This window comes from Papio anubis, chromosome 1 (genome assembly GCF_008728515.1).
Source record: "Papio anubis isolate 15944 chromosome 1, Panubis1.0, whole genome shotgun sequence".
NCBI lineage: Eukaryota > Metazoa > Chordata > Mammalia > Primates > Cercopithecidae > Papio > Papio anubis.
Window position 1 is genome coordinate 109,491,189 of NC_044976.1, and position 22,985 is coordinate 109,514,173.

Sequence of the window (22,985 nt, forward strand, 5' to 3'; positions counted from 1 at the left end):
ACCACAGGGTTGGAGTGCGTTTAGCTTTTCCAGGCTCAGGATGCAAGCTGCCAGTGCTGGATTATTCTCAGGTCTAAAGGGCAGTGATCCTCTTCCCACAGCTTCACTAGGCAGTGCCCTGGTGGGTACTCTGTGTGCTGACTCCTTGGGGAAATGGAAATATGCAATTGGAGCCCCCACACAGAGAAGCTGTGTAGAGACACAGTAGAGGCTTTCTTGCAGCAGGCTTCTGCCTGGGCATCCAGACTTTCCGATACATCCTCTGAAATCTAGGTGGAAGCTGCCAAGTCTCCACCATTCTTGCATATGCTTGCATTCTGCACCCCTGCAGACACCGCCACATGCAAGCTGCCAAAGCATAAAATGTGTGCCCTCTGATGCAGTAGCCCAGGCTGTATCTGGGGATGTATAGCTATCGCTGGAGCTGGAGTGGCCTGGATTCAAGGAGCAGTGCTGAGGCTGTGCAGGGCAGCAGGGTGCTAGGCCTGCTCCCTGAAACGATTCTTTCTTCATAGGCCTCTGGGCCTATGATGGGAGGAGCTGCCTGAAAGACTTCTGAAATGCCTTCAAGGCCTTTTTCCCACTGTCTTGAATGTTAGAATGTGGGTCCCTTTTAGTCATGCAAATCTTTCTAGCCAGTTCTTGCTCTGCAGCCACTTAGATTCTGAAAATACTCTTTCCTTCTCTAGCACACAGCCAGACCGCAAACTTTCCAAACTTTTATGCTCTGCTTCCCTTTCAATTGTAAGTTCCAACTTTAAGTCATTCCTTCACTCCCAGATCTGATCATAGGCTGTTAGAAGCAGCCACATTACTTCTTGAATGCTTCACTGCTTAGAAATTTTTTCTGCCAGATACCTTTGGTCATCACTCTTAAGTTCAACCTTCCACAAATTACTAGAGGATGGACATAATGTAGCCAAGTACTGTACTTGGCGAAAGGGTAACAAGGATGACCTTCATTTCAGTTCCAAGTTCTTAATTTCCATCTGAGACCTCATCAGCATGGCCTTCACTTTCCATATTTCCATGAGCATTGTAGTTACATTTAACCAGTCTCTAAGAAGTTCTAGACTTTCCCTCATTTTCCTGTCTTCTTTTGAGCCCTAGAAACTCTTCCAACCTCTCTCCATTACCTAGATCCAAAGCAGTTTCCACATTTTCAGCTGTCTTTATAATAATGTCCCACAGTTTGGGACCAATTTTCCACCTAAGTCCATTTTGGATTGCTAGGAAGAAACACCTGAGACTGGGTAATTTATAAAGAGGTATATTTGGCTCACAGTTCAGAAGGCTATACAAGCACAGCACCAGCAACTGCTTTCTGTCAGGACCTCAAAAAGCTTCCACTAACGGCAGATGGTGATGGAAAAACACACATTTTACAGGGCAAGAGAGGGAGTGAGAGGGTGAAGAAGTGGTGCCAGGCTCTTTTTAACAATCAGATCCTCCACTACCACAACAATGGCACAAATCCATGCACAAGGGATCTTCCCCCATGGCCCAACACTTCCCGCAAGGCCCCACCTTCACCACTATGGAAGGTTATGATTCTACTTATATTACATTCTTGAAATGACAAACGACATGGAGGGAAAAAATTGTGTTTTCAAGTATGAATTTTATTGCATTTATGAAACATGCTATTCAACTATTCTGTACTTTTTTTTCCACTTGACGTATCATTAACTAATACTGAATCTATGTAAAGCAGTTCACTTTTCCAATCTGTTGTTCCATCTCAGGCAAGAGATGTTAAAAGTTTTGCTTCTGTCCCATCTACTCAATAGAGTTCCTTTGTGTAAGACAAACCTCATGATCAGTTCCTGACCAGAATCAGTGAATAACCCCCAGGGTACAAAATGGCAATTACAAGGTCACCCTCTTTCTGGAATTCCAATTGTTTCGAAATCCATTGTCTTGACAACTTTCCAATTAATTTAAAAACATATTTTTTGAAATTTTTATTTTTTAAGTTGTTGATGTGGGAGCATTGGGCTCCCATGGTCTAAAAGATTATACTCAGAAATGTAAGTTTATGATCTATGACACTGACATTTTTAAGAAATGGTGCCAGTTGTTTTGCTTAATATACCAAATTAAGAATTTTTCTGTTATCTCATTGTCATTTAACTTTTTTCTCTAACTTCAATATTTTTGGTAAAGTGAAATTTGGTATAAAGACTTGTAGGAGATTGGTCAGGGTGGTGGGAGAAACTATAGAAAAAGGAGCAGGTCTTCTGAAAGGTCGGAAGGCTCTACATAGCTTTGGGGGAGAATAGCTGGAGGCAGCTGTTCTCTGACCCTGAGGCAGAGGGCAAAAAGTAGGTACAAGGGAGTGTAGGGGAATTTATCCTGATCAAGGTCGTTTACTTATGTTGACCAGGAACTGACCTGTGTGTGACATTTCCTGAAAGGGGAACGATAAATGTTAATTACCTGCAGGCTGTGTTGGCTTCAGCTTTTTGGCATTGTGTCTGCACTGAATAAAAGCAAGCAGCACCAGCTTCCTGGGGCTGCATTTTGACCACTTGAGCCAGGCAATCCCCTAGCTGCTCTTACACTGCATACTTGTGTCTGAGTACTCCTTTCAGTCTTTTTGATGTCACTGTTTAGGGCTATCAACTTTCCTCTTAGCAACACCTTTGCTGTATCCCAGAGGTTTTGATAGATTGTGTCACTAGTGCTGTTCAGTTAGGAATTTTTAAATTTCCATCTTGATTTTGTTTTTCACCCAATGCTCATTCAGGAGCAGGTTATTTAATTTCCATGTATTTGCATGGTTTTGAAGATTCCTTTTGGAGTTGATTTCCAGTTTTATTCCACTGTGGTCTGAGAGAGTGCTCAATATAATTTAAATTGCCTTAAATTTATTAAGGCTCGTTTTATGATCCACCATATGGTCTATCTTGGAGAAAGTCCCATGTGCTGTTGAATAGAATGTGTACTCTGTGGTTGTTGGATGAAATGTTCTGTATATATTTGTTAAGTCCATTTGCTCCAAAGTATAAATCCATTGTTTCTTTATTGACTTTCTGTCTTGATGACCTGTCTAGTGCTGTCAGCATTCCTATTATTGTTTTATAAATTTGGGAGTTCCACTTTTAGGTGCATGTATGTTTAGGATTATGATATTCTCCTGTTGGACAAGGTCTTTTACCATTATATAATGTCCCTCTTTGTCTCTTTTAATTGCTGTTACTTTAAAGTTTGTTTTGTCTAATAGAAGAATAGCTACTCCTGCTCACTTCTGGTGTCCTTTTGCATGAAATGCTTTTTTCCATCCCTTTACTTTATGAGTCCTATGTGTTAGGTGAGTCTCCTCAAGGCAGCAGACAGTTGGTTGGTGAGTTCTTATCCATTCTGCAGTTCTGTATCTTTTAAGTGAAGCATTTAGGCCATTTACATTCAATGTTAGTATTGAGATGTGAGGTACCATTGCATTCATTGTGCTATTTGTTGCCTGTGTACTTTGGTTTTTTTGTTTCTTGTTTTTGCTTTTTAACTTGTATTTTTGTTTTATAGGTCCCATGTGATTTATGCTTTAAAGAGGTTCTGCTTTGATGAGTTTCCAGGATTTGTTTCAAGATTTAGAGCTCCTTTTAGCAGTTCTTGTAGTGGTGGCTTTGTAGTGGTGAATTCTCTCCTCATTTGATAGTATGAAAAAGACTGTATCTTTCCTTCACATATGATGCTTAGTTTCACTGGATACAAAATTCTTGGCTGATAATTGTTTTGTCTGAAGAGGCTGAAGGTAGGGCTCCAATCCCTTCTTGCTTGTAGGGCTTCTGCTTAGAAAACTGCTGTTAATCTGACAGGTTTTCCTTTATAAGTTACCTGGTGCGTCTGTGTCACAGCTCTTAAGATTCTTTCCTTCATCTTAACTTTGGATAACCTGATGACAATGTGTCTAGGTGGTGATTTTCCCAGGTGTTCTTTGTGCTTCTTATATTTAAATGTCTAGGTCTCTAGCAAGGCCAAGGAAGGTTTCCTCGATTATTCCCCCAAATATGTTTTCCAAGCTTTTAGAATTTTCTTCTTCCTAAAGAACACTGATTATTCTTAGGTTTGCTTATTTAACATAATCCCAGATTTTTTAGAGGCTTTGTTCATATTTTCTTTTCCTTCTTTGTCTTTGTTGAAGTGGATTAATTCAAAGACCTTGTCTTTGACTCTGAATTTATTTCTCTACTTGTTCAATTCTATTGCTGAGACTTTCTAGATCATTTTGCATTGCTATAAGTGTGTCCAATGTTTCCTGAATTGTTGATTATTCTTTAAGCTATTTCCTTGAATATTTCTCCATTCATTTCTTGTATCGTTTCTTTAGACTTCCTTGCATTGGGCTTGACCTTTCTCTGGTGCCTGATAAGCTTAATAACCTACTGAATTCTTTTTCAGGTAAACCATGGATTTCTTCTTGGTTTGGATCAATTGCTGATGAATTAGTGTGATTCTGGGGGGGGTGCTAAAGGGTTGTTTTGTCATATTACCTGAGTTGGTTTTCTGGTTCCTTCTCATTTGGGTAGGCTGTCAGAGAGAAGGCCTCGGACTGAAGGCTGTTGTTCAGATTCTTTTGTCCCACAGGATGTTCCCTTGATGTAGCACTCTTCCCCTTTCCTATGGATGTGGCTTCCTGTGAGCAGTACAGTGATTGTTGTCTCTTTTCTGGGTCTAGCCAACCAACAAATCTACCCAACTCTGGGCTGGTACTGGGGGTTGTCCACACAGAGTCCTGTGATATGAACCATCTACGGGTCTCTCAGCCATGGATACCAGTGCCTGTTCTGGTGGAGGTGGCAGGGAGAGCAACGGACTCCATGAAGGTTCTTAGCTTGGTGGTTTAATGCTCTATTTTTGTGCTGGTTGGCCTCCTGCTGGGAGGTGGTGCTTTCCAGAGAGCATCAGCTGTGATAGTATGGAGAGGAACCCATGGTGGGCGGGGCCCTAGAACTCCCAAGGTTATATGATCTTTGTCTCCAGCTACCAGAGTAAGGAGGGAAGGACCATCAAGTGGGGGCAGGGCTAGGCATGTCTGAGCCCAGACTCCCCTTGGGTGGGTCTTGTTGCAGCTGCTGTGGGGGATGGGAGTGAGGTTCCCAGGTCAATGGAGTTGTTTCCTAGGAGGATTATGGCTGCCTGTGCTGAGTCATCCAGGTTGTCAAGGAAGTGGGGGAAGGCCAGCAGTCACAGGCTTCACCCAGCTTCCATGCAAACCAAAGGGCCGATCTCACTCCCACCACGCACCCCTTAACAGCCTCGAGTCTGTTTCCAGGTGGTAGGCAAGCCAGGCTTGAGAACTTGCTCCAGGCTACCTGCCTCCCAGTTGAGAAAGGGCTTGGTTCTTCCCCTGCCTGTGGAGTCTGCACATTGGATTCACACTCTCCCCCGAGTTCTGGCCAGACTTCTCAACCCATTCAAATTATTACAAAGTTCAGCTGGAAATGGCCTTTTCCCTATGGTGCTTATCTCCCCACCTTGCCCTGCTCCTCTGGCCACCCTCCTGATGGATTCCTGTGGTGCCAGGTAGGAGTGGCCTGCTTGGGAAACTGGCAAGCTCTCAGGGCCTTTCTGCTGCTTCCTCTACCCCTGTATTTTGCTCAGCTCTCTAAGTTGACTCACCTCCAGGTTAAGGTTGGAAATTTCTGCAAACAGACCTTCAGTTTCTCCAGTGGGGGTGTGTGTTCAGAAGAGGAGCCTCTCCCACTTCCACAGCTGGGGCATTCACAAGATCTGGAGTGTCTTGTGGGTCTTGCAGGAGCAGTCTGCTTCCTTCAGAGGGTCTGTGGGTCCTCTCGGGATTGCTGGTTCATTCTTGCAGTCGATCTGGTGCTAAAATTCACAATGTGGGCCTCCACACACTGTTCTGTCCATCCAGTCAGAGCTGCAATCTAGTCCTGTCTCCTGTCCGCCATGATGACCTGCCTCTCCCTTGGGATTTTTATATCCAAAAATGTCTTCCTATATATTTGACAGATAGATTTAAGTTGGCAATACCTTTTTAGGTCTCTGACTGAATCACTACCTTCATTACCTTCTACTTTCTACTATTTCTGTTAGGAAATCACTTTTGAGTCTTATTTTCCTCTCTTAATGATAATGTATCTCTTCTTCCATTATTTAAAACAATTTCTCCTTGACATTGATTTTTAGTAATTTTAGTATGATGTAACTCAGTATGGTTGATTTTCACTGACATTACTTTATAACATTTTTTTGAATTTTCGGATTTCTTTATTTGGTCTTGTATCATTCTTTAGCCAGTATTTCTTTAAGTACTGTTTTACCCTATTCTGTCTCCACCATCCTTCTTCACTCCACTGACGATAGTAATTCTCATTATATCAATGCATCTCTTATAATGTTTCATCTAAAACCATTTTTTGTCTCTCTGCAACTCCACCTAAATATTTTCCCTGACAAATCTTTCAGTTTACTATTACTTTTTCCTCTATGTCTACTGTGTTTTCAAATGAATACACTAGTTTCTTAATTTTATTTGTCAAATTTTACTTCTAGAATATCCATTTGGTCCTTCGTATGACTTCCAGTTCTCTGCAAAATGTATTTGTCAATCTTGTTATTTCATTTTAACATCCATGTTTATTAATTCCATTATTTGGGTTTCCTTGTGGCATAAAATGGTTTCTTGGGTAAGTCTTGTTTTCCCATATACTCAAGTGGTTGCCAGATATTTTAATGTCAGATGTAAAGCAAAAACTTATAGATGAACTCTAGATGACTTTATCTTCCACCAGAGATATTTTACTCATGCTTTTGTTAGGCAGATGGGCTACAGAAACTAGAAATCCAGGAGTACATTGATTTATTCAAGAAATAATATCTGAAGTTGGAATTCATACTCTACGAAGAAATCATATACATCCACTTCAGCCTTATGCTTGTTAAGAGTCTCAACTGAAAGTTGGGCTTGTTTGCCAAAGTCTCATCTCCTTCCCAATTGTTTCAACAATTGTAATTGTACCATGAGTCTTCTTAGCATCTGCTGTCAAAACCGGCATTGCCACAAGTTGAGAAAAAAGCTGCATCAATGATAGGCTTACTTCTTTGGGCTTCCTTTATTTGTAAAGGTTGGCTTCACGATTTACCAGTACCTGTGTACCTCTTTGATGCCTTCTAAAAGACTTCTATATTTCAACACAAAGCTAATTAAAATAAAATTCACACAAAAAAATGCATCTATCATAAGTAATTTTTTTTTTTTACAATACAAAAATGTAAGCACTATCACAATCAAGAAGTAAAAGCAAGCCATAACTCCAAAAATTTCCTTTGCAGTCACTTCCCCTACTCCTATGCACAAACACTGTTTTACCTTGTATAATTACAGGTATTTTTGTCTTTTCTAAAATATCATAGGAATGAAATTATACATCATTTCTAGCTACATTAAGTATGATTTAAAATTTCATCCACGTTTTTAAAATTTCATTTTACTTTTTAATGTTTAATTCTTATGAATACTCTTGATATAAGCATACAATATGTTATAATCAAATTTGGGTGATTAGGATATCCACCACGCAAAACATTTATCATCTCTTCGTGCTGGGAATATTCCAAATCTTCTTTTATCGTTATTTAAAAACATACAACAAATTATTGTTAACTATTTCACCTTGTGCTATCAAACACTAGAAATTATTCCTTTTAATTGTTCTTTTGTACCCATTAACTGACCTTTCTTCATTCAATCCTCCCCACTACTACTCCTAGCCTCTGGCAACCACCATTCTATTCACTGCCTCCATGAAATCAGTTGTTTTAGCACTCACATGAGTGAGAACATGGAATATTTGTCTTTCTGTGCCTGGTTTATTCCACTTAACTTAGCGTCATCGAGGCTCATCCCTGTTGCTGCAAACAACAAGACTAGATCTCACTCTTGGCACACAGGCTGGGGTGAAGTGAGGTAATCATGGCTCACTGCAGCTTCGACCTCCTAGGCTCAAACAATTCTCCCAAATAAGCCTCCCAAATAGCTAGGACTACAGGTACATGCTACCATGCCCAACTAATAATTGTTAACTTTTTGTAGACACAGGATCTCACTGTGTTGCCCAAGTTGGTCCTGAGCTCCTGGGGTCAAGTGATCCTCCCACCTCAGCCTCCCAAAATATTGAGATTACAGGAAAGAGCCACCAAGTCAGACCAATTTCATTCTTTTTAAGGCTAAATAATATCCCATTGTGTATATATACTGCCTTTTCTTTCTTCATTCATCCATTGATGAAACACACAGGTTGATTCTATATCTTGGCTATTATGAATAGTGCTACAATTAACATAGTGGTACAGATATCTCTTCGGTATGCTGATTTCCTTTCTTTTGAATATACACCCACCAGTAATATTGTTGGATAGTACAGTAGTTCCATTTTCAGTATTTTCAGGAACCTTCAGAGTATTTTCCATAGTGACTGTACTAATTTACATTCTCAGCAGTGTATAAGCATTCCCCTTTCTCCATGATTTGGCAGCATTTATTTTCTTTTTGATAAAAGCCATTTAACTAGGGTGAGGTGATATCCTATGGTGGTTTTGATTTGCATGTCCCTGATTATAAGTGATGTTGAGCAGTTCTTCATTTATCTGTTGACAATTTGTGTCTTTTTACAAATGTCTATTGAAATATTTTGCCCCTTTTATATAGAAATATTTTTATTGCTATTGAGTTGTTTAAAATCCTTATACATTCTGGTTATTAATCCCTTTTTGGATGACTAGTTTTCAAATATTTCCTTCCATTCTGTAGGTTGTCTATTCACATTGTTGTTTCTTTCTGTGCAGTTTTTTAGCTTGATGTTATCCCATTTTAAAATTTTGGCTTTGGTTGCCTGTCAGGTCTTACTCAAGAAATCTGCCCAGACAAATGTTCTGAAACATTTGCCCAGTTTTCTCCTAGTAGTTTCATATCTTATATTTAAGTGCCATCCTTTCCCTAATGTATGGTCTTGGCTTGTCGAAAGAGTTGACTGTAAATGTATGAATTTATTTCTGGACCCTTTATTCTATTCTACTGGTTTATGTGTCTGTTTTTTGTTCCAGTACTATGCTATTTTGTTTACTATAGGCTTGTAGTATATTTTGAGGTAACATAATGTGATACACTTGACTTTGTTACTTTGTTACATCTGACTTTTGTTCAGGATTGTTTTGGCTATTCAGGTCTTCTGTGTGTCCATACAAATGTAAGGATTGTTTTCCCACTATCTATGAAGAATGACATTGGTTTCATTAAATCTGTTGATCACTTTGGTTAGTATAAACATTTTAACAATATTAATTCTTCCAATGCATGAACATGGGATATCATTCAATTTTTTTTGGTATCTGCTTCAATCTCTTTCATCAGTATATTATAGTTTTCATTGTAAATACTATTAACCTCCTTGGTTAAATTTATTCCTAAATATTTAATTTTTTGGAGCTATTATAAATGGGACTGCTTCCTTAGTTTTTCAGATAGTTCTTTATTGAAATATACAAATATCATCACATTATTCACTGACATGCATGTTGATTTTGTATCCTGCAACTCTATTGAATTTATCAGTTCTAATAGATTTTTGTCAGAATCTTTGTTTTTCTGAAAATATCTCTGAATAATGACAATTTAAGTCCTTCCTTTTGAATTCTGAAGCCCTTTCTTCTTCCTCAGTAATTACCCTGGCTAGAATTTCTGGTGTGAAATTGAATACAATTGTTAAAACTGGGTATCTTGTCTTGTTTCAGATCTTGGAACAAAAGGCTTCCAATTTTTCCGTTTGTCAATGTCACGCTATGAGTTTCTCATACATGGCCTTTACTGTGTTTAAGTATGTTCCTTCTATACCCAGTTTGCTGTTTTTATCATAAAGGAATGCAGAATTGCATTAAATGCTTTTTTTTTTTTTTTTTTGGCATCTACTGACATGATCTATGGTTTTTGTCCTTGATAACGTTAATGCGATATTCAATTTTATTGACTGGGCCAGGCATGGTGGCTCACACCTGTAATCCCAGCACTTTGGGAGGCCAAGGTGGGTGGATCACTTGGGGTCAGGAGTTTGAGACCAGCCTGGCCAACACGGTGAAACCCTGTCTCCACTAAAAATACAAAAATTAGCAAGGTGCAGTGGTGGGTGCCTGTAATCCCAGCTACTCAGGAGGCTGAGGCAGAATTGCTTGAACCTGGGAGGTGGAGGTTGCAGTGAGCCGAGATCACGCCACTCCACTCCAGCCTGTTCTTGCTTGTCTAGTTCTTTAAGGTATACCATTAGGTTATTTATTTGGAGTCTTTATTGATTTGGCATTTATTATTATAAATTTCCTTCTTAGCACTGTTCTGCTGTATTCTTATAGTTTTGGTATGTTATGTTTCCATTATCATTGGTTTCAATAGATTTTTAAAGTGCATTTAAAATTTTTTCACTGACCTATTGGTTGTTAGGAACATGTTTACTTTTGATGTATCTGTATAGTTTCCAACGTTTCTCTTGTTATTGGTTTCTAGTTTTATTCCAGTGTGGTCAGATACTTGACATTATTTTGATTTTTTTAAAATTTGTTTTGTGTCATAACATATAGTTCATTCTGCAGAATTCTCCTTGTGCTGATGAGAATGTGTATTCTGCAGTTATTAGAAAAAATGTTCTATAAGTGTCTGCTAGTTCCATTAGGTCTAGAGTGTAGTTTAATTTTACTGTTTCTTTTTGTCCTAATGGCAAGTCCATTGCTGAAAATGGGACACTGCAGTTCCCTTTTATTATATTGCAGTCTACCTCTCCCTTTAAAGCAATTAATATGTTTCATATGTTTAATTACTCCAATAATGGTTGCATATATATTTAGTTGCTCATTCCTCTTGGTAAATTGGCTACTTTATCATTACATTGTGATGTTGTCTCTAATTTTTAGTTTTTGACTTGAAGTCTATTTTATCTAAGTATAGTAGCTACTTCTGAGATTTTTGATTTTCTATTGCATGAAATGTCTTTTTTCATCCATTCGCTTTCAGTCTACGTGTGTCCTTATAAATGGAGTGAGTTTCTAGCAGGCAGCATATACTTGGGTCTTAAAAAAAAAAAAAAAATTCAGCCATTCCATTTCTTGCAAATGGAGAATTTAGTCCCTTTACATTCAATTCTAATATTATTAGGAAAAATTTATACCTGCCATTCTGTTGCTTTCTGGTTGTTTTGTAAATCATTTATTTCTTTCTTACTATCTTTTGTGTAAAAGTGATTTTGTCAAGTAGTATATTTTAATTCTTTGGCTTTGATATTAATGTATTGCGAGTTTTTGCTTTGTAGTTATAAGGCTTACAAAAAATATTTTAAAACAAGTTACTTTAAACTGATTACACCTTAACTTTGGTCAGTGTGAGAAAATACTAAAAAAAACCTCTATGCTCTAAGTTTATTACTCCTACTTTTAGACTTTTCATTATCTCTGTATCTTTTTATACTGTCTATTTTTTAAGCAATATAATTTTTGGTAGGTTTATGTTTTAGTTTTCATTCTAAACTTTCTAGCACCTTACACACAATTATAGCATTAGAGTGCTCTCAATATTGTGTGCTTAGATTTACCAGTGAGTTTTCTATCTTCAGATGATTTCTTGAAGCACGTTACAGCCCTTTTCTTTCAGAGTAAAAAAATCTTTAGGTTGTCTTGTAAGACAAGTCTAGCGGTGACAAATTTCTTTCAGCTTTTGTTTGTCTGGGAAAGTCTAGTTCTTTATGTTTGAAGGATAGCTTTGCTGGATACAGTATTCTCAGTGCAAGTTTTTTTGTTGTCCTTCAGCACTTCAAATATGTCTTCCCACATCCTCCTGATTGATAAAGTTTCTGCTGATAAGTCTGCTTCCAGATGTATAGCAGCTCCCTTATACATATTTACTTCTTTTCTCTTCCTGCTTTTAGGATCCATTTTTTTTGTACCTGAAAAGAGTTTAACTATATGCCCTGTGGTATTCTTGTTCAGGTTTAATTATCTTTGTGTTCTCTGATCTTCTTGTATCTGGAGATTCATATCTTTTTCTAGGTTTGGAAAGTTCTCTATTATGTATGAATAAACTTTCTACCCCAAATGCTTTCTCTACATCCCCTTTAAGACCAATAACTTGTATTTGCTTTTTGATGCTCTTTTCTACATCATATAAACATGTTTCTTTCTTTTCCATTTTTCTCTCCTCTGTGTATTTTTAAATAGCCTGTTGAGCTCATTAACTTTCCCTTCTGTTTGATCAATTCTGCTGTTGAGACACGGAGGCATCTTTCTGATGGTCAATTGAATTTTTAGCTCCAAGATTTGTTTAGTTTTTGATAATCATTTCAAACTTTCTTACAGTTCTCGGAAAGAATCCTTATTTCCTTCTGTTTTATTGTAGTTTGCTGAGTTTCAAAAAAAATACACATATTGAATTATCAGTCTGGAAGGTCACATATCTCTGTCACTCTAGGATTGATCACTGGTACCTCATTTAGTACATTTGGTGAGGCCAAATTTTCCTGGATGTCTGTGATGCTTTTGGACATTCCCAAATGTCTGGGCATGCATTGCAGATTTATGTATTTATTCCCGTCTTCACACTCTGATCTTGGTTATAATTCCTTTTTCAGAGGGCTTTCCGAGTTCAAAGTGGCTGTTAACTGCAGCCACTTCAGCAGTAGAGGGTACCCTAAACTTAAGTGTGTTGTGACACTTGCAGACTCCTAGCCCTAATGAATTTAGAAATGAGGGAGAATTCCTTGGGTTCCCAGAGAATTACTTACTCTCTTCCATCTTTCCTCCAAGCCAAATGAGTCCCTCTCTAAACCTGGCTTCTTGGTGTTGGGGAAGGGTTAATGCAAGCACTGTCAGGGCCACCACAGCTGATACTGCGTTAACAACCAAGGTCTAGTCTGCCAGACCAGTACAGTACCTGGGTTTGTGCAAGGCCAACAGCTGCTACTGTCTGATTGCCACTGAATTTTATTCAAAACCCAAGGATAATTTAGTCAAAGGAAGGTGAAGCATGGAGGGACTTGGGTCCCATCAGGGCAGTAGATTCTCTTCTGGCCTCAGAAGAGTGTAGAAGCACCATCCAGCAGTAATGATCTGGAATCACAAGCTTCAGGATTTCTGCCATTGCTTTATTTTACTGAGGCTGGACTGTCACTCTCCTTCCCCAAAGCAGGAGTCTCTCTCCTATGCTGCGTTTCCTGGAGTTGGAGGATGGGTGATCCATATACTCCCATGGTCACTGCAGCTGGTCCCTTGCTGAACCAGGTAAAGAGCCTCTGAAACCAGTGCAGCACCAGGGCTTGCTCAAGAACTGCAGTTGACATGGCCTAGCTGTCAGAGAAATTGATTCAGGGCCTCAGGGAACTTTAGTCAGTTGGTGGCAAAGCAGACCAAGTCTTGGGTTCCTGCTAGTGGGGCAGTGAATTCTCCTCTAGCCCAGGGCTATTTTAAGGACTCCCTCCATGGGCATTGGTAGAATTTTGCCTGGTGCCGTTTCATTATTACATGGCAGCACTGAGTTATTACGCAAAGTTCCATTCACGTCACTCTCCCCCAAGCAGAGATTCTCTCTTCCTGCTACGCTGCCTGAGTCTGGGGAAGCAGTGTTACGGGCAATGTGAGACCATCCTTCCTACCTTCTTCAATGCATTTTTCCTCGTTATTATGCTAAAACTGTGATCCATCACAATTATTGTTGGTGAGGTACTGGTGACCCCTCACTTGAATTTCTCGATCTTAGGAAGGTGCTTTCTTGCTCGGATAGTTGTTCAGTTTGACATTCCTGCAGGGTAACCAATTGCTAGAGGGTTCTATTCGGCCATCTTTCTCCACCTCACATTCATGTTTTTGCAGGTTATTTCTTTCCTTGTATTGATTAGCATTTGATTCCATGAATACAGCACAATGTATACATCCATTACTCTTTTCTGGAACACTTATGTCCAGGTTGCGGTTAATATGAATAAGGCTATGAAATTTCAGGTACATGTCTTTGTGTGAATTTCTGTTTTCATTTCTCTTAGGTAAAAACGTATCCTATGGAATTGCAGTTAATTTGGTAATTCTAGATTTATAGTTTTGTTTAAAAAAAAAAAAAAACCCTGTCAAACAATTTTTTCAGAGTGACTCTATGACTTTACTAACCAGAAATGTATGCAAATTCCAATTTCAAGTCATGATTTTTTAAAAAGACGATCAATTGACTATGTGCATTTGTCTATTTCAGAACTCTATTGTGCTATTGGTCTATTTGTCTATGTTAATACTATATTATCTCTTTTGCTGCAACATTATAATACATCTTGAAACCAGGTACAGTAAGTCCTCTACCTGTTTGAAGATTCCTTTGGCTATTCTAAATGCTCTGAATTTCCAGATTTTAGAAACAACTTGTCAATTTATTTAAAACATACTGTTGGAATTTTGCTTGGGGTTAACACTGAATTCATAAACCACCAAGCAGAAATTGAAAATCCTAACAACATTTAGTCCTCCAACATATTTAGCGACATATCGTTCCATTTACTTAGGTATTTTAAGTTTCTTCTCATCAATGTTTTGTAACTTGCAGTGTAAAGGTCTTACAGGTCTTACATGTGTGTCACTGAATTGTTCCTAAGTATATGGCTGTCTTATGCTGTTGTAAATGTTTCATTTTCCAATTATTCGTCAATATAGAAATGCATATTATCAATTGTCAAATTACTTTTTTATATCTGTTGTAATAATCACATGGTCTTTCTCATTTTACTATGTGGTGAATTATATTGCTGGGTTAAGCCTCACATATATACAACCTTTTACATTGTTAAATTCTATTTCTTTTTATCTTATTTTTTGCATTCATATTCACATAAAATACTGATTTTTAATTTTCTTTTATTGTACTATTTTGTCAAGTTTTGTAATGGGATTGATATGGTTTGGATTTGTGTCCCCATCCAAATCTCATGTTCAATTGTAATTCCCAGTGTTGGAGGCTGTGTCCTGGTGGGAGGTGACTGGTTCACGGACGTGGATCCTTCACGAATGGGTTAGCACCATTCCTTTGGTGCTGTTCTTGCAACAGAGTTCTCATGAGATCTGGTCGTTTAAAAGTGTGCAGCAAATCCCCTCTCTCTTCCTCCTGCTCCAGCCATGTAACATGTACCTGTTTCCCCTCCGCCTTCCACCAGGATTGCAAGTTTCCTGAAGCGTCCCCAGAAGCAGAAGCCACTAAGCTTCCTGTAGAGCTTGCAGCATCAGAAGCCAATTAAACCTCTTTTCTTTATAAATTACCCAGTCTCAGTTATTTCTTTATAGCAATGTGAGAATGGATTAATACAGGGGTTATACAGGCCTCATAAAACAAATTCAAAATTGTTTTGTTTTCTAATTTTTGAAAGAAGCTCTGTAGAGTTTAATATTATCTCTAACCTACACATTTGATGTAATTTTCCATTGGAGCAACCAGGAGTTAGTGTTTTCTTTTTGGTAACATTTATGATTACCAATTCACTTTAATAAATATGGAGCTTTTTTCATGTACTGTATTCTGCATCATTTTTGACAAGTTGTGTTTCTTTTTTTTTTTTTTTTAATTTATTTATTATTATTATACTGTAAGTTGTAGGGTACATGTGCATAACGTGCAGGTTTGTTACATATGTATACTTGTGCCATGTTGGTGTGCTGCACCCATCAACTCGTCATTTACATCAGGTATAACTCCCAATGCAATCCCTCCCCCCTCCCCCCTCCCCATGATAGGCCCCGGTGTGTGATGTTCCCCTTCCCAAGTCCAAGTGATCTCATTGTTCAGTTCCCACCTATGAGTGAGAACATGCGGTGTTTGGTTTTCTGTTCTTGTGATAGTTTGCTAAGAATGATGGATTCCAGCTGCATCCATGTCCCTACAAAGGACACAAACTCATCCTTTTTTATGGCTGCATAGTATTCCATGGTGTATATGTGCCACATTTTCTTAATCCAATCTGTCACTGATGGACATTTGGGTTGATTCCAAGTCTTTGCTATTGTGAATAGTGCTGCAATAAACATACGTGTGCATGTGTCTTTATAGCAGCATAATTTATAATCCTTTGGGTATATCCCCAGTAATGGGATGGCTGGGTCATATGGTACATCTAGTTCTAGATCCTTGAGGAATCGCCATACTGTTTTCCATAATGGTTGAACTAGTTTACAATCCCACCAACAGTATAAAAGTGTTCCTATTTCTCCACATCCTCTCCAGCACCTGTTGTTTCCTGACTTTTGAATGATCGCCATTCTAACTGGTGTGAGATGGTATCTCATTGTGGTTTTGATTTGCATTTCTCTGATGGCCAGTGATGATGAGCATTTTTTCATGTGTTTGTTGGCTGTATGAATGTCTTCTTTTGAGAAATGTCTATTCATATCCTTTGCCCACTTTTTGATGGGGTTGTTTGTTTTTTTCTTGTAAATTTGTTTGAGTTCTTTGTAGGTTCTGGATATTAGCCCTTTGTCAGATGAGTAGATTGCAAAAATTTTCTCGCATTCTGTAGGTTGCCTGTTCACTCTGATGGTAGTTTCTTTTGCTGTGCAGAAGCTCTTTAGTTTAATGAGATCCCATTTGTCAATTTTAGCTTTTGCTGCCGTTGCTTTTGGTGTTTTAGACATGAAGTCTTTGCCCATGCCTATGTCCTGAATGGTACTACCTAGGTTTTCCTCTAGGATTTTTATGGTATTAGGTCTAACATTTAAGTCTCTAATCCATCTTGAATTAATTTTCGTATAAGGAGTAAGGAAAGGATCCAGTTTCAGCTTTCTACTTATGGCTAGCCAATTTTCCCAGCACCATTTATTAAATAGGGAATCCTTTCCCCATTTCTTGTTTCTCTCAGGTTTGTCAAAGATCAGATGGCTGTAGATGTGTGGTATTATTTCTGAGGACTCTGTTCTGTTCCATTGGTCTATATCTCTGTTTTGGTACCAGTACCATGCTGTTTTGGTTACTGTAGCCTTGTAGTATAGTTTGAAGTCAGGTAGCGTGATGCCTCCAGCTTTGTTCTTTTGACTTAGGATTGTCTTGGAGATGCGGGCTCTTTTTTGGTTCCATATGAACTTTAAAGCAGTTTTTTCCAATTCTGTGAAGAAACTCATTGGTAGCTTGATGGGGATGGCATTGAATCTATAAATTACCTTGGGCAGTATGGCCATTTTCACGATATTGATTCTTCCTATCCATGAGCATGGTATGTTCTTCCATTTGTTTGTGTCCTCTTTTATTTCAGTGAGCAGTGGTTTGTAGTTCTCCTTGAAGAGGTCCTTTACATCCCTTGTAAGTTGGATTCCTAGGTATTTGATTCTCTTTGAAGCAATTGTGAATGGAAGTTCATTCATGATTTGGCTCTCTGTTTGTCTGTTACTGGTGTATAAGAATGCTTGTGATTTTTGCACATTAATTTTGTATCCTGAGACTTTGCTGAAGTTGCTTATCAGCTTAAGGAGATTTTGGGCTGAGACAATGGGGTTTTCTAAATATACAATCATGTCATCTGCAAACAGGGACAATTTGACTTCTTCTTTTCCTAACTGAATACCCCTGATTTCTTTCTCTTGCCTAATTGCCCTAGCCAGAACTTCCAACACTATGTTGAATAGGAGTGGTGAGAGAGGGCATCCCTGTCTTGTGCCAGTTTTCAAAGGGAATTTTTCCAGTTTTTGCCCATTCAGTATGATATTGGCTGTGGGTTTGTCATAAATAGCTCTTATTATTTTGAGGTACGTTCCATCAATACCGAATTTATTGAGCGTTTTTAGCATGAAGGGCTGTTGAATTTTGTCAAAAGCCTTTTCTGCATCTATTGAGATAACCATGTGGTTCTTGTCTTTGGTTCTGTTTATATGCTGGATTATGTTTATTGATTTGCGAATGTTGAACCAGCCTTGCATCCCAGGGATGAAGCCCACTTGATCATGGTGGATAAGCTTTTTGATGTGTTGCTGAATCCGGTTTGCCAGTATTTTATTGAGGATTTTTGCATCGATGTTCATCAGGGATATTGGTCTAAAATTCTCTTTTTTTGTTGTGTCTCTGCCAGGCTTTGGTATCAGGATGATGTTGGCCTCATAAAATGAGTTAGGGAGGATTCCCTCTTTTTCTATTGATTGGAATAGTTTCAGAAGGAATGGTACCAACTCCTCCTTGTACCTCTGGTAGAATTCAGCTGTGAATCCATCTGGTCCTGGACTTTTTTTGGTTGGTAGGCTATTAATTGTTGCCTCAATTTCAGAGCCTGCTATTGGTCTATTCAGGGATTCAACTTCTTCCTGGTTTAGTCTTGGAAGAGTGTAAGTGTCCAGGAAATTATCCATTTCTTCTAGATTTTCCAGTTTATTTGCGTAGAGGTGTTTATAGTATTCTCTGATGGTAGTTTGTATTTCTGTGGGGTCGGTGGTGATATCCCCTTTATCATTTTTAATTGCGTCGATTTGATTCTTCTCTCTTTTCTTCTTTATTAGTCTTGCTAGTGGTCTGTCAATTTTGTTGATCTTTTCAAAAAACCAACTCCTGGATTCATTGATTTTTTGGAGGGTTTTTTGTGTCTCTATCTCCTTCAGTTCTGCTCTGATCTTAGTTATTTCTTGCCTTCTGCTAGCTTTGGAATGTGTTTGCTCTTGCTTCTCTAGTTCTTTTAATTGCGATGTTAGAGTGTCAATTTTTGATCTTTCCTGCTTTCTCTTGTGGGCATTTAGTGCTATAAATTTCCCTCTACACACTGCTTTAAATGTGTCCCAGAGATTCTGGTATGTTGTATCTTTGTTCTCATTGGTTTCAAAGAACATCTTTATTTCTGCCTTCATTTCGTTATGTACCCAGTAGTCATTCAGGAGCAGGTTGTTCAGTTTCCATGTAGTTGAGCGGTTTTGATTGAGTTTCTTAGTCCTGAGTTCTAGTTTGATTGCACTGTGGTCTGAGAGACAGTTTGTTATAATTTCTGTTCTTGTACATTTGCTGAGGAGTGCTTTACTTCCAATTACGTGGTCAATTTTGGAATAAGTACGATGTGGTGCTGAGAAGAATGTATATTCTGTTGATTTGGGGTGGAGAGTTCTATAGATGTCTATTAGGTCTGCTTGCTGCAGAGATGACAAGTTGTGTTTCAAAAGGCATTTGTCCATCTAAGTTATTCGATTATTGGCATAGAGTTGTTTGTAACATGCACTTACTATCTTTAATGTTAACAGGCTATAACGTCCTTTCTATTCTCAACATTAGTAATTTGTGCTTCCTCTTTTTAACTTGATCAGTTTGTTTCCTAGGCTGCTATAACATCAACTAGATAGCTTGAAACGAGAGAAATTTATTCTCTCACAGTTGTGTAGACTAGAAGTCTGAAATCAAGGCTTCCTCTCAACACTCTAGAGAAGGGATCTTCTTTGTCTCTTCCTTACTTCTGGTTGCAGGCAATCTTTGGCTTAAAGTTGGCATCACTCCAATGTCTGCCTTTATTTTCACACGGACTTTGTATCTCTGCCAATGCCTTCTTATAAGGAAACTAGTCATTGAATTTCGGGATACCCTAACCTAGTACGATTTTATCATAACTAATTACATCTGCAAAGACCCTATTTTGAAATAAGGTCACATCTGAAATTTCAAGTGAACATGAATTTTGGAGGGATATTATTCACCCCAGTATATATGTCTTACCAGGTGTTTATCAATCTTATTTCAAAAAAACTCCCTTTCGACTTGATTTTGTGTGTTAATTTCCATCAACTTTGAAAAAGTTCTTAGTAAATATCTCTTCAAATATTTGTTCTGTATCATTCTTTCAATCTTCCCCTTCTGAGACTCAATTACAAGGATGGTAGGCCATTTCACTTTCCTTCAAATTACACACATTCTATAATTTTACTCATTCTATAATTACAATTACTAAAATTATACTCATTCTATAATTTTTTCTTTGCTTTTCCATTTGTATACTCTCAATTGCTTTGTCTTTATTGATCTTTTCCTCTGTGTACTCTTAGATCATATTCATTTCTAGATTTCTGTGTTTTGTTGTTGTTTCCATATTTCTGCTGAAATTCTGTATCTCTTCATGTATGTTTTCCACTGTTTTACTAGATCTTTAGGCACTTTTATCGTCATGACCACCCTCTGATAATGCAAACATGACAATTTCAATTTGCTTCTATTGACTGATTCCTCTCTGGATAAAACTTTTTTCCTCCTATGCGTGTCTCATATATATATATGATATATATATATGATATATTTTTTACTGTGTGCTGTGTATTTTTTATAAAAGGTAAGTATGAACAGAAGTAATAGTTAATACCAGAAAACAGCATGCTCCTATTGTTAGGTTCAGAGTTTGACACTGAATCAATCTGATGTACAGTTGAGAGCAGTTGGGCTTTGTTGCAGCTGTAGTTTGATTAACTTCCTCCCTCCTTTCAATTATATATACAAAATTGTATTATATATGTGTATTACATACACACACACACACACACACACACACATATATGAGACAAGGTCTCACTCTGTTGTCCAGACTGGAGTGCAGTGGTATGATCATAGCCCTGGGTGAAGTGATCCTCCTGCCTCAGCCTCCTAGGTAGGTAGGACAGCATGCATACACCACCATGTCATGCTAATTTTTAGTATTTTTTTGTAGAGATGTGGGTCTTGCTATGTTGCCCAGGCTGGTCTCTAACTCCTGGCCTCAAGCAATCCTCCTGCCTTGGCTTCCCAAAGCACTGGAATTACAGGTATGAGCCACTGTGATTGGCCATTTCAGATATTTTGAGTGGACAAAGTTTTAACAGAAAATTTGGATATGAGCACTGGTGAGATTCTAGTGTTTTTTTGGTTTTTGTTTTGTTTTGTTTTGTTTTGCTTTTCAGCTGAGCTGCCAGTTTTTGAAAGAACAGATTTTTCTTTGCACTAATCACAATAGTGTATTTTTGAATTTCTGGGGCATTTTACTTGTAATCTATTGATGTACTTGGCTTTCTGTGCCTCAGGTGAACTCTCAGTCATATTATCATTCCCTTTGGAGGACACAGTTCTTAGACCATAATGCCTCAGAATGACTTCCTTTGTTCCAGGTCTGTTATTTTTCTTAGTTTCCTAATAAATGAGCACACCCTTTCTAAAATCAGCACAGTGGTTGTTTAAAACCAAGAAATATTTCCAACACTAGACTTACAAGGGTACTAAAACAAGTCACTATTTGCTGAACTTTCATTTTGCAGCAAGTCTCTACTGGACAATGAAAGATAAAAGTTACCTTCCTTTTTCACAAATTCATTGAGCACTTAAAATATATGACATCTTACTACAAAATACAGTATAATCTTAGTCCTTCTACCTTGTGATTCCTCATCTTTTTTTTTTTTTATGGTTTTTTTTTTTTTTTTTTTTTTTTTGAGACAAAGTCTTGCTCTGTGGCCCAGGCTGGAATGCAATGGCATGATCTCAGTTCACTGCAACCTCCACCTCCCAGGTTCAAGTGATTCTTCCGCCTCAGCCTCCCGAGTAGCTGGGATTACAGGCACACACCACCAGGCCTGGCTAATTTTTGTATCTGTATTAGAGACAGGGTTTCACCATGTTGGCCAGACTGGTCTTGAATTCCAGACCTCAGGCGATCTGCCCACCTTGGCCTACCAAAGTGCTGGGACTACAGGTGTGAGTCACCGTGCCCAGCCGATTCCACTATCTCTTACAAGCTTGTAATCAGTATCCAATTGGTACAAAGAGAAAAAACTGGGAGAAAGCATTATGAATTCTCAAAACCTTAAAAATAGAAATACATCCATTCCACTTTCTAAAATTCAGTTTTGCACCTACATCTAACTGCACGTGAGGCTAGGAAATATAGTCTTGCTGTATACCCAGGACAAAAAGGAAACAGATTTTTCACTATCGGTTCACAGTATCTGCCAATTTTGTTAGCTTAAGACCTCTTACTTTAAAAGTTAAATATTCAACTCAAAAATGTTGATGGAATTGAAGAGAAATGCCTTATCTGTTCAATCAAGCTACTCTATCTGACAATGGAGGCAAGGTATATTTTGATGGTCAGTATGACTGTCTTCTGTCACTTCAGCATTACAGTTAGGGATAAACACACATTCCAAATTCTCTTATAATCCCTCCACAAAGCTACAGCAGTATCCCCTTATCAGTAGGGATATATTCCAAGATCTCCCATGGATTATCTGAAACTATAGATAGTACTAAACCCTCTATATACTGTTTTTCCCTACACATATATATACACCTATGATAAAGTTTAATATATATGAGATAAAGTTTAACATATATATTAGGCATAGTAAGACATGAACAACAATAATAAAATAGAACAATTATAATAATATGCCAGCATACTACTCTTGTGCTTTGGGGCATTAAATAAAATATGGGCTACTTGAACACAAGCACCAAGATACTGCAACAGTCCATCTGATAACTGATGGCTACAAAGTGACTAATGAATGGGTAGTGTCTACAGCATAGATATGCAGAAAAAAGAGATGATTTACATCCTGGGCAGCAGGGAAATAAGATTTCATCACACTACTCTGAAGAGCCTATAATTTGAATTTATGAATTATTTCTGAAATTATCTTATTTTCAAACCATGATTGACTGCAAACAACTCAAAATGCAAAAAGCTAAGCCATGAATAATGCAAGCCAACTGTATTAACATTTTTAGCCTATGTTATTTCTAAGGGTAAAAGTTAACTAATGGGATTCAAATATTATCAAAGTATTTTTTTTTTTTGTCTTAAAACAATTTATTTAATATGTTGGTATGTATCGCTAAGCCTCATGTTCTAGGAATGGACAAAGTCCATGTTTTTCCCTGAGCCACCTTCCCCATACAAATTTTATAATTTTATAAACATTGACTCTGTCAATTTCCTTCTCCCCATACTATGATGCTTCATAACTTAAATAATAGCTTCCCTGATACAGGA